Source organism: Mauremys reevesii, linkage group 19 (genome assembly GCF_016161935.1).
Source record: "Mauremys reevesii isolate NIE-2019 linkage group 19, ASM1616193v1, whole genome shotgun sequence".
Taxonomy (NCBI): Eukaryota; Metazoa; Chordata; order Testudines; family Geoemydidae; genus Mauremys; species Mauremys reevesii.
This window is the reverse complement of record NC_052641.1, coordinates 17,715,310-17,722,992: the sequence shown is the minus strand read 5'-3', so window position 1 is coordinate 17,722,992 and position 7,683 is coordinate 17,715,310. Positions and strand designations below refer to the sequence as shown.

General features: G+C 45.2%; 1 protein-coding gene across 1 annotated transcript in view; it reads left to right on the top strand.

Moving 5' to 3' along the window:
- Positions 1-6,506: 6,506 nt before the first annotated feature.
- Positions 6,507-7,683, top strand: part of FAM163B (family with sequence similarity 163 member B) — a 63,408-nt gene continuing 62,231 nt past the window's right edge. Inside the window, exon 1 of the mRNA XM_039507084.1 lies at positions 6,507-6,525. The gene's annotated coding sequence lies outside the window, so the exon portion shown is untranslated. The remainder of the gene's footprint in view (positions 6,526-7,683) is intronic.

The window sequence follows — 7,683 nt, the reverse complement described above, 5'->3', positions numbered from 1 at the left end:
TCCACCCTGCAGGTAAAACTCCCCACTGATTTCCAAGGGACACTTTGTGGGAGTAAAGACGTCGGGATGGGATTGAACTGGCTGGTCCCAGTTGTGTTGTGATGCTTTAGTTCTTGCGGAAGAGGAGGGGGAGAGCGAGCTGGCAGAGGTACAGTCAATTATCCTTCTCCTTTGTCTTTTTGCCTTGACGGCCAGGGCCTGATTCTCAGACACGTTGTGGTTCCTAGACAGCAGAAAAGGGCGTTTGAGGGATCGTGACTTGCTTGAGATGACTTGCTGCTTCTGTGCAGGTTCTGTGAAGACACCGAGGCTCTTATGCGGTAAATGAAGGATGTCAATTGGCCAGAGTATAGCAGGAAACGCTGCTGTTGCCTTGCTTTCAAGTCCAGTCTTATGGTGAGGCGCCTTTCCGATGCATCCTAGAGATGATTCTCTTTCCCCCGCCCAACCCTTCTCTTCCTAATCCTCTTGCGGCTTATCCACATAATGAAATCCTACGTCTCCGTGCATGCTATATTAGGGTTACCATGGATATGGTATCACAAACACTGGGCTGTGACTTTGTTATATAAACAAGAAAGATTTCCACAGACACCTAAAATAGCTGAAAATAATAGGAAGCGGTAGACGCATTCTCCAGGCATATTTGGCTTAAATACATAAAAGCAGGAGAAGGCTGTTTTGCCTCATGGCTAGGGCCCTTGGGGGAAAGTTTTGCATTTGGCTTGAGATTCAGAGTGCAATGAGTTGCTTGTTACTGGTGAAGGGTGCGCATTGAGGGGACGGCAGATCTCCTCATCGGAAAGGCTGAACAGCCTCCTCTCAAAGGAAGACTGGCCCAGTGGCCGGGGCACTAGCTTAGGATTCAGGACACCTGGGTTCAACTTGTTGCTTTGCCGATGATTCCTTGTGTCTCCACTGCAGTGTTAACTCCTCTCGAGTTAGCTTACCCCGAGTGAGAGCAGCCGGCCCGTGAAAGAACACGCAGGCTGCAGAGTGGTTGGGTGAGCAGCTGATGAGCTGGGCTGATGCCAGCTGTAGGCTGTACCTCCTGGGGGCATAGCCAGCCGGACTTAAAACCTCCAGCACACTAGAGTTAAGGGGGTTTGTGCCTGTCTGGGACTTGAGTTAACACTCCAGTGAAGGCAGGCTGCTGTCCCTCAATTCCCAGCTGGAAAATGAGTATCATAGAACTGCCTTCCTTCCCTGTGAGGTTAAAGACATTAAAGACTGGGGGCGCTCAGATTTGGCGGGAATAGGGGGTATGTAAGTACCTAGGGCAGATAGACAGAAACCCAGGCTGGTGTGGGCACTGAAAGGACAAGTGATAAATCCCTGTGAGTTTGAGGAGGTGAGGATTATGGGGAGACCATCTTCTCTACCTTGGTCTCTTCTAGTCCTGCCATGTTCCTGAAACAGTGGGGTTGCAAATCTGTTGAGAGGGGTTTGTTGGTTGTCATGAGGGCTGGGAGGGGAGTGTTGTTTCTGCACCCACTGGCCTCCTGTGGCCCGCGCATGTTTCTTTTTCTGCGCATCTGTGCACAGACAGTGACTGGAAGACTGGTCCCGGCCACTGTGTGGAGCGTCACGCAGCACATCTTCTGTTAGGCCTCCATTCAGCAAAGCATTTACACATGCTTAATTCCCAGGGACATCAATGGACTTAAGCACGTACTTAAGTTAATGACCAGCTTAAGTGTTTTGCTGAATCAGGGCCTAAGTGAGAGCCTCTTTCTGCCCTAGGATTGATGCAATAGGCACGTTAATCTTACAGTTCTCTCTCTGTAGGAGGTAGAACTCCTACTGTGCTGACAACACAAACCCTGGGGCAAAGGAGCGATGCATTGGCTTGGTGCTGGCCCTCTGCACAGGACTGAATTTCACAGTGTCTGTGTGACTCTATATTCCTCTCCCAGAAGATTTATCAGCAGGAGTGCTAGTAGGGTGATACCGCCAGTACGCAGTACTGGCAAGAGACTTTTAGGGGGGTTGGGGTACCAGAAAGACTTGGGGCTAGCACCCCCCTCTCTCGAGGCTTCCAGCTGCTGCCACTACCCCGGAGCTCCAGCAGCGATTTAAAGGGCCAGAGATAGGATGATGCAGTGGTTGGGCCACAAGCCTCGGACTACAGACTTCTGCTGGCATAGCTATATTGGTGAGAGATGAATGGGTGTAATTCTTGATTGACATAGTTGTGTCAGCAAAATCTCCTAGTGTAGACACAGCTATTTGGCAGGCTTAACTGGTGCACAGGCCTTGTTCTGGATCCTCTGCACAGGAGCAAATTTTACCACGCATAACAAATGCAATCCCATGCCATAACAGTGGCTGTTCATTCCTGTCAAAAAGGCCTAGAAGAACTTGTGGATTCAGGTACTGTTTCAAGAGAAAAGTTCTTTTTCTCTATTAGTTTTCTCCCTAGAAATGTTTATTTTTTTTACCAGCGAGGCCAGCAAAATTTGAGTGTCGTCCACTTGACTAACTGTAGTCAAAAGATGCTGAATAGACACAATATTTTCATTATCTGAGTTACCATGGAAATGAGCAGAACTGATTTCTGCTTTTGAAGGGCTCAACATACGACATAGAAGTGCATAGGATGGGGCTGATGAAAATGTTTTTCACTTCCACGCCACTATTTTTCCTGGTTCATCTTAGAGCTCATGGGTGAATGAGCTCATATATGTCACAGATCTTAAGGGTGGAGGAGCAGTCTTCATACTGAACTTTCTGCATATGGTTGGTCTATGCTGGTCTTTTAACGTGGTTATTTATAATGGGCTGGATCCTGAGGGCCTTAGTCGGGTTTTACATAGTTCATACTAAGTCAAAACACTCCCTGGCTCAGTTGTGCCTTGGGCTTCAGTATTCAGGTCCATTTACATTAAGGTAAAAGTGTGGGGATTTTTTTACATACCAAAATGTTTTGTCTTTTTAAAATAAGAGCCTGGGATTTAAAATGTTTATTCTATTTGGGGTACCTATATAATGCCTTGGTTTTTCAATGGTGAATTCATCATGATAACTCCAAGCTCATAATGGATGGGTATTTTACAGATACTGACTCCTTATGAAAATCCATCTTTAATTAACCTGGCCACTAAATCAAAATCCACTTGATGCTTATACAGACAGGGGTGCGTATTGTACTGTAATAATAGGCATTATGTAACCTATATCTGTGTGTGTGTGTGTGTGTGTGTGTATTATGGATATGGACTGTTTACAAAAAGCTGATTCTGTTTTTTCACGTTGGAGTTCTACTAACCAAATCTGAGTCACTGTTGCAGCAGGCAAAGCAGAAGACTATGTGAACATCTACCAGTACTGGGTGCCTGCTGCTCAAAATTAGCTCTGTTTCAGCTCCAGTTGTGTGTTACTCTATCCCAGATAGGTCATTTGTTTGAGTTGAGCTGTGTCCAGTTGCTGAAAGATGTTTGAATACAGAAGTGGCATAATTATCATCCACCGAGTTACCATGGAAGTGAGGTCTGCAGAGTATTGGAAATAAATATGAAAACTATAAATTGCTTCAATATTCCACTGCAGATGGCAGCATTCAAACTTGGGTTCTTCCTCATTCCTGCCAAGGGTGGATCTCAGATGGACTCGTAGCAGTCCAAGGGACACTGGGTTATCACAGATGGATCTGAATCTGAGTTTTCCTAATTGTAGCACACTGTGATATGTTTTCTGGAGAACGGTTGGTCCAGTGGTTATGGTGCAAGCCTGGAACTTGAGACCAGGTTCAAGTCCCTTGTCTGCCACAGACTTCCTGTGTGATCTTGGGCAAGTCACTTAACCTTTCTGTGTTTCAGTTCCTCTTCTGTATAATGGAGATAACAGCACTGCGCTACCTCACCGAGGTGTGAGAGAGCAACTACATTAAAGATTGTGAGGCACTCGGATACTATCATAATCGGGGGCATATAAGTACCTTAGATAGAGCTAGTGACTGGAGAGTGGTAAACATTTTCTATAGGAACTTAGTTTTCCAACAAAAATGTTTTTTAATCTAAAAGGGTGATTTTTTTTGCAAACAATATTGCTGTTTTCATTGCAAAGTTTCAATGATAAATTTAGCAACACATTATTTGTTTTGATTGAACTTCTATTTAAAAAGTCATTTCCCAACCTGTTCTAACATTCAGTCCTAGATTAACTAAGAAAGGATTTTTATCAGTTTAGGATAGATTCATATATTTTAAAGTCAGAAGGGACCATTCTGATCACCTAGTATGTCCACGGGCCAGAGAATTTCACCCGATAATTCCTGCCTCCTGTGGTTGAACAGCAGCATATTTTTAATAATGTCATTTCATGTGTTCTTTGGCTGGTGGTTCTGTTCTACTTAGGTGAAGAATTTTGCTAGCCTACAGGAATGGCTGGTCAACCCACCCTTGTTCATCTGCCCCAGCTCATGATTCTCTTCTCATATATAATGGCTTTACACTAGTGTAACTCCACTCACTTAAGCTTTCCAGTCAAGTTTCCAACCACACAGGCAACCTCGGGCCTGAAGGGATGATCCAAGGTCCTTGCTGGGGGACACTCTTCTTCTAGCTCTACCGTGCTGATGGTGCTTGTGTGATCACTAGACCCAGGAAAGTGATGGAGAGCCTGTTGCAGGGGCAGGGAGAGAGAACCTGAAGGCTGAGCAGGAGAAGAGGAGGGTCTGGGGAGTCTGAAAAGACTGACTAAAACCCAAAGGCTCTCTCAGACTGGTGGGGACACTGTAGGGAAGGGTTTTGCTGCAGAGTTGTTGTTTGTGCATGGTGCTGTAAGTATCTCTGCTTTCTGTAGGAATGAAGTGTGTGCGCGTGCATGTGCGCACTTAAGAAGTTACTTTGCAAAGCCTTTGACTTCCTTGCTGTAACAGTCATGGGTCTTTGAAGGGTTAAACAATGACCTAGAGTATCCATGAGGGGGATGGAACTCTGGGAAAAGGTGCGTTTGAGCAGCTGGCGAGACTTGGGGAGTTCAGCAGTAGTCTTGGCGCCGAGGGCACCTGGACCATGAGGGTCTCACTTCTGAGAAGTGGTATCAGACAAGGAGTCTGTGCTCTGGGAGTGGATCTGAGATGCCTGGCCCATTGCATCAGTGCTGCTCAGACCTGGGCTTTGAAACGCTCAGGGTCCAATATTTGGATCTGAGCACAGCTGCCTGGTGAACTCTCAGCAGGACAAGCTCAACCAGATCTCTGATATGGCGTCTGGACTCTGTTCAAATTTAGCTGGCTTGGAAGCACGTGGGCTCCAAAGGCTGGGACCTATTGCCACAGACTGGTGACTGTGCACTAGGGGGGACTCAGACAGGGCTGTAACAGCTTGGTGCTGTGTTGCACGATGCATCTGATGAACCCAGAACTTGTGGCTGCAGGGATGCTGCTTGAATGTGTGGATGTAGCAGTGGAGCTAGATTGTAAATAATCTGTTACTGCTGGTTAGAGGGAAACAGATTAGTATCCAGTTTGTATAATCTGAAACCTGCTGTACAGTAATGCAAAACAGTGCTCCTGCCTATTTCCACTCTGTTTCTCTCCTGGTCTCGGGGCACATCAGAAACTTTCCAGATGATGAGGGTTTTAGATGAAATGTGAAGCCGGCCGGCTGCTTTTGAATGGATCCCCACCTTCTGGGAGATCAAATGGTATCTAGACTGCCAAGGTGTGATTTACCAGGCTTGGGTTAAACAGCACTGAGATATTTTAGCGCTTTTAGTCTTCAGCTATTGAGACTGTATGATCTTTGGGGCAGGGACTGTCTTTTTCTTCTGTGTTTGTACAGCACCTGGCACAATGGGGTCCTGGTCCATGCCTGAGGCTCCTGGACGCGACCACAGTGCAGATAATTCTAGCAGTTTTCATAAACTGGTTAATGTGGATTGCCACGGACTCGCAGGGGCGAAAGAAAATGCAGGCCTGTTATTTACCAGGCTGCACGTGGCAACAGACTATATTGGTAAGGGATGCAAGGAGAGTGTGGGTCACGATGCAAACTGCAGACACACACACACACACACACTAAACTTAATCAATTTAAAAGTTTTATTGGGGATAATTACAAGGGGTAAGGGAGCAGTGTATGATTAGCTAATAGAGTTAATGAAACTTAAAACACACAATGACTAAAATATCTACTAACAATATTTATAAACAAAGATGCAGCATTTAGTAATAACTGATACTTACAAATACAAACCAACGCATAACAACCGGCAAACGTAGAAGCTCTGTTTGAAACACGTGAGCTGAGAGAGAGGCTTCGAGGTGATCAGGCTCGGTTACGGGCATACACAGGATACACGGGTATACACAGGATACACGGGTATACATAGGATTAGTTTTTCTTTCTCCTCTCCCTGCCTGCATATGGCAGGCAGGCCATAAAGTACCCACAATGACATCATAGAAGTGTCACAGGGGACGAGGCCCAAAACCTGTTGTGTTTGTTTCTGATTGGCACAAGCGAAGTTAACACCATGTAGGGGAGCAGGTGCCTTAAAGTCTGGCTTCTCCCCCAAAAGGTGAGGAAATGCATATTGTCTTAGAATGTGTTTAACACTGAATGACAAACGAAGAGGCCAGGGCAATACTGGTATGGCAAGTTCTACAGGATGCAGACAGGAACTCATCTCAACAGTTAACTGATCCTCACAGCATCCCTATACAATGGGGTGAGTATCAATCGCCCAGTCTTACAGGTGGAGACACTGAGACACAGAAAGATGGTGCTTGCTCAAGGCTACCCAAGCAATCCCTATCCAAACCAGTGCTATAACCCAGGTGGCCCTTGCTACCAGTCCTGTACTCAGCTCACTGGAGAACTGCTTTTAAAAAAGCAGTTCAGGAAGCAAAGAAGCTGTTTGGATTTTATACTAGACTACAACACTCTAAATCAAAATGAATGGCCCCAACCGAGAACTTTTCCCATATCTGAAACAAGCTGCAGTGAGAAATGACTCAGCAATGACATTTGACCCAGCCAAGTAAAAAAGAGCCAAGATCATTTTTTCTTGGCCTGATGTTTCAGTATTCTTTGCATACATTAGCCTGAGTCCAAGCAAACGTCAAATGAAATTGATAAGTAACCATGCTGTAGTAACTTCAATATAAGCCAATAACATCAATAAAACAAATCACATATGGACTCTTCCAGTACAAATTGGCTATTTCCTGCTTGGTTCTTTCACTTCTTGTCAACAAAAGAGATGGGCTATACTGCAAATCTTTGCATTTGAACTGTGTGCAAAGTGTGCTGAAATTTCCGGCAGTAATTAGTTTATTTAGGGAGTAATTAAATAAATGCAACTGTTCCCCTCTCTGAAGATTAAAAAGTGAACTGTAAGTGTTACCATCTTAAAAGAGAGGATGTGCTATAAACAGGACAGGGGCCAATTACTCTCGTTAGTCAACAAGGACAGAACGAGAAGTAATGGGCTTAAAACTCCAGCGGGGGAAAAATTAACTTAAATATGAGGAATAACGGCAGCTGTAAGAATAGTCCAGGCAATGGAAATTCAAGCTTGCTAAAGAAAAGTCAAGAATTGTCATCAGTGGACATACTCAAGACCAAACCCACTCATTTTTCAAGGATAATTAAAACAATCCTGGAGGATGCCACTGGCCTTCAGTAGGGCGCCTTCCAGCTCAAGCACTTGGATGATTTTCAAGCCATCAAGGTG